Here is a 7786-nt window from a genome sequence, read left to right as displayed (position 1 = left end):
TAAGGTTTCCATCGCACAATATTATATTTATTATATTTAATCATCAAACAATCAACCCAATTACCCATCCCCATTATATTCTTTACTCTTAAGGTTTTACCCTAAGAATCAACTATCCTTCATTCATTCATTCCTAAGGATTTACCTAAGGAACTGGCACGAAGTCCATTGCTGCCAAAGTTTATCTATCAGGTACTAAATCCATAGCTATCAAGCGCTAACCCCATAGTCACCAAGGTTCACTTAACATGCGCTAACTCCATAGTCACCAAGGTTCACTTAATAGACACTAACTCTGTAGTCACCAAGGTTCACTTAACAGACGCTAACTCCATAGTCACCAAGGATCACTTAATAGACGCTAACTCCATAGTCACCAAGGTTCACTTAACAGTCAAGGTTCACTTAACAAACGCTAACTCCATAGTCACCAAGGTTCACTTAATAGCCAAGGTTCATTTAACAGAAGCTAACTCCATAGTCACCAAGATTCACTTAACAGGCGCTAACTCCATAGTCACCAAGATTCACTTAACATGCGCTAACTCCATAGTCACCAAGGTTCACTCATACCATCTTTCATTACACACCAATTATTCCATCTACCCATGTTCTACCTACATATTTGTAGATCTAAAATACAAATACAAGTTAACTCATTTAGAACCTATATAAAACATTCATTTCACGTCCACCTTAAATAAACAAACAATATATAAACACATAGCACGTATTCCATAGCAAATACTTCATATTTATGTGTTAGAAGAAAGTAACCACACAATCACTTGATAAGACGATGATCGGACAACACTACGACTCTAAATGTAGAATTCTTTGGTGAAATCGGGATGCTTCCTTGAAAACCGGGCCTTTCGCGGGCAGAGTTTCGACTCGGAAACTTTACTTCTCGGGATCTTTGGAGCTTCGGGACTTGCTTCGGGTGTCAGGATGATACCGGGGCTTCGGGGGTACATCTTGCCAAGAAAAAGGAAGAATAAGGGAGTGGAAGGAAAGAAATGAGCAACCAAATCGGCAGCCCTCAGTTTCTATTTATAGGAGGGGTCTGGCCTCCGAACGCAGTGTGTTGAATGAACGAACGTAGCGCGTTCCGCCGTGCATCATTGCTTACGAACTTCGGACTTGACAGGCGACGGGACAGGCTCTGGGCTCCGAACGCGAGGCGTTCCCCCTTTGGTAAGCGTGCCTCGAACTTCAGAAATTCATATCTTTTGCATACGAGCTCCGTTTTCGACGTTCTTTATATCCACACGAAGGTGAGATTGTGCTCTACAGCTTTCATTTAGACTTCATTGGCTAATTTTGACTATATTCAGGGCCAGTCCAAACGTATGTGAGGCCCGGGGCGAAAAGAAAAAAAGGCCCCTCAAAGACAAATAAAATAAAGAGTAAAAATTATCATTTATTTTTCGGTATACACGTGTTTAATTAGCAATAAAAAGCAAGCCAAATTGTTTATCTGTTGAGCTAATTGAACCAACTTTACGTCCTAAAAATTATTTAGGTACTAATTTTTTTTAATAATATACACTACATAGCCCATAAATTTTGGGCCCCCTGGAGACGTGGGCCCTAGGCGATCGCCCAGGTTGCCCACCGTCTGGACCGGCCCTGACTATATTATTATTATTATTATATTTTTAACAGGTCGGGAAAGGAAAAGTCCGTTAAAAATTCATAACTTCTTCATCCGACGTCCGTTTTTGTTTGTCTTTTTACCGTTGGACTACTATCGACGAGATCTTCGATTCTCATTTAGATCGTTTCGGCTAGAAACCACTCGATCTCATATTCGAACTTTGGGTTGCATACCGCTAAGTCGAAACTTCGAAAAATCAAAACTTCCTCATACGAAGTCAGATTTAGACGTTCTTTTTATGCACGCTCTCGGTTTAACGTATTATATGACTTCTGTTTAGATCGCTAAGGCCAAATATCGCTCTATTGTAAATTCACTATTTACGTTTCCATGATCGCTAAGGCCAAATATCGCTCTATCGTAAATTCACTATTTACTGGGGGTGAGTCTCCATGATCGGATGAAGAAGACACACTTACTGTGTCTGAGTGGCTGGGGAGGGTTGAGGCTAATGGGTATGTGGGGACCCCAAGGACTACCAGAGTCTTTTGAGAGACTTCGGTATCAGTCTGTTTGCGCATATGGCTAGGACTAGGATTTATTTTTCGCCTTTGAGAAGGAGGATTGAGACAGAGTCATCATCAGACTCATCTTCAATATTGACTGCGGGGGTCTGAATTGGATTAAAATCTTCATCCGAAGATACAACATGCCTGAGTTTGCGTTTTTTGGATGGTTCTTCTTTCTTGGATGGTTCACCTTTCTTGGACTTTCCACGGGAGGTTTTTCTTGAGGAAAGCTTTTTAAGTCATCTTGCTAAAGGAATATTAGACAGTATAGTGGAAGATAGAGCTGCGGTATGTTCCGAATCATAAGGTTCTGTAGAGGCTAGAATATTCAGACTGGGTAGAGGCGGGGTAGAAAGGTATGGGTCAATAACTTTTGTAGCCTTTATGCGATCCGTGCCTTATTTAGTCTCAAGTCTAACAGTAGTTAAAATGTGTAGGTAACGTCTTAGAGGTCCAAAGATAGATTGATCTTTAGAAGTAGGATACCTTTTGAGATATCGTGTGACGAAGAAATTGATGTCACTGTACATGCTGAGCTTTGCATCACGGTGGAGGTCTGAAATGCATAAGGACCAAAATCTTTCAAAAGTGTGCTCTGTGGGGTTTGCTCTCGGATTCTTCTTAGGGATGTATTGAAGGAAGTCATCCCATAAGATCTGGCCATAATTGACATCGTGGCCAGTAAAAATGTTCCACACTAATTCGAGCGACTTGAGGCCCATGTTATCTGTGCCTCCGGTTCTTCCTGACAAACTACGGATGAAAAAAAGATAAACAGAATGCCAGAATGCAGGCAATTGATTCTTCTTGAATTCACCAATTCCATTGAGCTTTTTCTGGTACCCCATCTTGTAGAGTGAAGTGATGATGTCTGTCACACTTGGAGAAAAGAACTTTGTAGACGGATGCACCAAAAGGTTGATCGCATTCAGAAATTTGTCTTTGGTTAAGATGACCAAAGAATCATCAACTAAGTTCAGATGAAATTCTTGCAGGTTGTTGAAGGGGCGAAATGCCGAGAATGCACACTTAAAAAGGGTTGAGATTGGAACCACATCGGTGAAGGAGTCAAAGGGTCCAAACAAAGGGTGATTTGAGATGAACTTGATCATGAGACGAATGGATTCATTGTAGGCTGAATGACCTTCAAAGATAGCCCTAAAATTGCTCGAAGCAATTGATGGCGATTGGTTTCTTGTAGCGGAATTAGAACCAACAGGTTGAGCGGAACCAGAAGCTTTGGATTGCTTATTTGAAATGCCAGACTTCACCATTTTTAAAAAAGGTTTGAAGAACTTGCAGAAAAGTTTGAGTGGAAGAGGTGAAGAAGATGAAGATCGTCGAAGTAAGTTCAGAAAGCGTAAGTTTTCTTGGGGAGGGTAAAAAGGTTTATATAGTGTCAGATCTCAGAATCTTATTGTTTTTACCCTATATGTGGCGGTTAAAGATAAAAACCCTTGCGTTTTAGTCATTATCAGCCACAAATAAAATAAATGAAAAGAAGTTTAAATTTTTGATTTTTCCAAAGATGTAGCATTTAATGAAATGTCAGGCCCATTATCACACTTTTGAAGAACGTGTGGTGAGGAAAGTCAGTCCGTTGAATAAAGGTGGAATTTGAACGGATTATACATCTTGGGGCAAGAAGATTTGACAGTTTAAGGAAAATGATGTCTAAAAAGATTTCTTTTATGAGAAACTGATTTATTTGGAATCAAACCTGAAATAGGTCTGACAAAAGATTATTTTGAAAAGAGAAAGAATTGAAACATGATGTGCTACACAACAAATGTTTTTGGAGAATGTGTTTCTTATTTAATGAAGGATCGTTAAATAGCATACAACATTCCAGGGAATTATGAAGTAGTTGAAGGTGCATTCAATGCAACTACGGATTGAACATCTATTGCGGATTGGATCATCATTGCAGATAGATTCATCATTATGGTGGATGGTAAAGAGACGGCGGTAAAAGGAATTGAGAGGAACACTTGAACAATATCAGAAATAACAAACAATAAGGACCCTAGAAATATAGGTATGATATATGGTTGCGGGACATAATGTATACTGCGGCACACAAAGTATATTGAAACCATGTATGATAGATATATTCAACTAGGACCGCAACGGAGACCACAAGTGGTCTGCGGTACCTATCAATTCAAAAAAAATTGCGGGTCCGGATTCATCATTCCTATCATTTGTAGAAAACTGTTGAGTTTTGTTGAGTCAAGTGCTTTAGTAAACACATCAGCAATCTCTTCATGAGTGTTAACAAAAAGTACTTCAATGTTACCTTTGAGAATGTGGTCTTTGATAAAATGATACCGTATTTCAATATACTTCGTCTTAGAGTGATGAATAGGATTGTGGGAAATCGCTATAGCACTCTCTCAGTCACAGTAAATCGGTATCTGCAACATCCTGTATCCGTAGTCCATAAGTTAAGTTTTCATCCACAAGACTTGTGAACAACAACTGGCTGCGGCTACATATTCAGCTTCTACGGTAGACAATGATATACAATTTTGTTTCCTTGATGACCAGTTGACGAGTCTTCCACCAAGAAATGGACAACCACCTGAAGTGCTTTTTCTATCCAATCTGCATCCGGCATGATCCGCATCAGTGAATGCCTGAAGACAGAAGTCGTTCCTTGCGGGATACCAGAGACCTAGAGCTTTGCTTCCCTTTAAGTATACGAGAATTTGCTTAACTACGGTCATATGTGATACTTTCGGATCGACCTAGTATCTTTCGCATAAGCCTGTTGCGAAGACGATGCCTGGTCTGCTTGCGGTGAGGTACATCAATGAGACAATCATTCCTCTATAAGTTTTGTGGTCTACTGATTCTCCGGAAGGATCAGCAGAAATCTTATATCCGAAGGCCATAGGGACCTTGGCAGAGGAACAGTTTTCCATTGAGTATTTCTTCAGCAATTCAGAGGTGTATTTCTCGTGATGGATGAATATCCCTTGAGGGACTTGTTTTACTTGAAGTCCTAGAAAGAATTAATCTATCTATTCATGCTCATTTGGAACTTGTTGGTCATGAGCTTTGCAAATTCATCCACCATCCCCTGATCAATTGATCCAAAGACGATATCATCCACATATATTTGTACAAGCATAAGGTGATTACCGTTCACTTTTCTAAATAAAGTGGGGTTAATCACTCCTCTTTTGTATCCGTACGAGACAAGAAATTCTGAGAGAGTCTCGTAACATGCCCTTGGAACTTACTTTAGACCGTAAACTGCTTTCTCAAGGTTGTAATAGTCATCTGGGAATTCATGACATTCGAAGCCCAGAGGTTGTTGAAGATAAACCTCCTCTTTCAATTCACAATTCAGGAAGGCACTCTTTACATACATTTGATGTTCTTGTGAGCAGCATACGCTAAGAAGATGCATATAGACTCCATCCTGGCTACGGGGGCGTATGTCTCATCATAGTCGACACCTTCAAGTTGACTATACCCATTAGCGACTAGTCTTGCTTTGTTTTTGAAGACCGCACTGGATTCATCCAATTTATTCTTTTACACCCATCTTGTACCAACAATTGTGTGACCATTTAGCTTCGGAACGAGTTGCCACACTTTGTTTCTTTCAAACTTTGTCAGTTCCTCTTGCATTGCGGATATCCAGTCGGGCTCCATTAAAGCTTCTTTGATGGTTCTGGGCTCGACCGAGGACATAAACGCTGCATAGTGACAGTGGGCAGATAAATCTTTAGAGCATCAAGTTTGGATATCTGCAGACGGGTTTCCGATGATTTGACCCAGTGGGTGGTCCTTCGTCCAGACATGTAGACGAGGTTGCAGATGATCAACGGTTGCGGTGGAGGGAATGTCTTCAATATCTGAAGACTCTGCGGAAGAAGAGGGAAGTTCCCCATGGACTTGTAAGCAGCCTGCAAAATTGTCTTGGACTGGGGAAGTGGGAATAGCATTTACTTGAGCAATTGAGAGAGGTTCCCCCTGGATTGCGAATGGGAGTTACCCTGAACTGTAGAAGGTTCCCTTGGATTGTTGAGAGAGTGATAATCCTTGGATCGATTTTAGTGTCAATGTTCTCTATATCTTCATCGTCTTAGTCTGAGGAGACATTTGATGGGAGATTAATTATGTGGATAGGAACCGGGGCTGCTTCCTCAGGTACTGGAACCTCGATGGTTGTTACTTGATCCGGAGTGGAGCTTTACCCCTCAACCAGCGAGGCAGAAGTATTGAGTGACAAATCATTGGATAGAGTAGGACCAGAAACTTCGGCATGCTGTTGTTGAGCTTTTGGAGACACACAAACTTAGGAGAGTTGAGCTGTCTCTATGGGGTTGAAAAGATCATAATAGTTTATTTCAACTATGTTTAGGGGACCCAAAGAGGCTGGAATATCACTTTCCAAGATTTCTTTTGTTTCATTTGATGGAGCAGTGTTGCGGACATAATAGTCATCGAATTTGATGTCGAAGCTTTCGACTATTAGCCTCGTGCGTCGGATGAGAACCCTATAGGCTACTTTTTTGTTAAGTAGCCAAGGAAAATGCCTTCATTTGACTTTGGTGCAAACTTGTTAAGATGATCCTTGTTGTTGATCACAAAACACCTACACCCAAAGATGTGAAAGAATCAGACATTTGGTTTGTGGTTGCTAAGGCCCTCATACGGAGTTTTGTTGAGACGCTTACAAACAATGCTTCGGTTTTGGACAAAGTATGATGTTGCCACTGCTTCGGCCTAGAAGTAGAGAGGAAGGTTTGCGAAGTTGAGCATAGATCTGGCTGCTTCCACCAAAGTATGGTTTCTTCGCTCTACTAGTCCATTTTGCTTGTGTAGGGAGCTGAGAAGTTATGACTAATACCTTTTGACACTAGGAAGTTGTTTAAGAGATGATTCGTGAACTCAGTGTCATTATCACTTCGGATTCTCCACACCGGCAATTTGATTTGAAGTTCAATCTCTTTGATGAAGTTGATCAGGATCTGCGGTGTTTCCGCTTTAAGTCTCAGGAAGAAGACCCACGTGAAATGAGTGAAGTCATCAATTATAAGTATGTATTTCTTGTGATGGAGACTGACTACGGTAGATGAACCGCAGAGATCAATATGTAAGAGTTCTAGTGGAACTGAAATTAAAGAATCGATCACTATGGGATGGCTAGCTTTGGACTGTTTGCCACACTCACAAGCAAAGCAAAGGGTATCATTATTGAATTTGAGAATAAGGAGACCTCGGACGAATTCTCTGGTGACCAGATTATTGATATACTTGAAGTTAAGATGGGCTAGTTTGAGGTGCTATAGCTAGCTGTCTTAAGATACTGCTTTGGATAGAAAGCACAACTGCGGTTTCCCAATGATCAGAGAAACGTCCAATGGATACATGGTACATTCGGACTTAGATTTGATCAAGCAGGTGCTTCTATTGCTTCTCATTATGTAGCAGTAGTCGTTGTCAAATTCATGAACCGAGGTGGTAGGGACATGTTTTATGTCAATCTTGAGACCTAGACCTGGGTGTTTGTGAACTTTTGGAGTGTTGTGAGATTTTGAAAAGTTATGAGATTTTTGAAAAATACGAGTTTTTTGAAAAGTACGAGGTTTTTTTACAA

This window comes from Lactuca sativa, chromosome 4 (genome assembly GCF_002870075.4).
Source record: "Lactuca sativa cultivar Salinas chromosome 4, Lsat_Salinas_v11, whole genome shotgun sequence".
Classification (NCBI taxonomy): domain Eukaryota; kingdom Viridiplantae; phylum Streptophyta; class Magnoliopsida; order Asterales; family Asteraceae; genus Lactuca; species Lactuca sativa.
Note: the sequence above shows the minus strand (reverse complement) of the source record.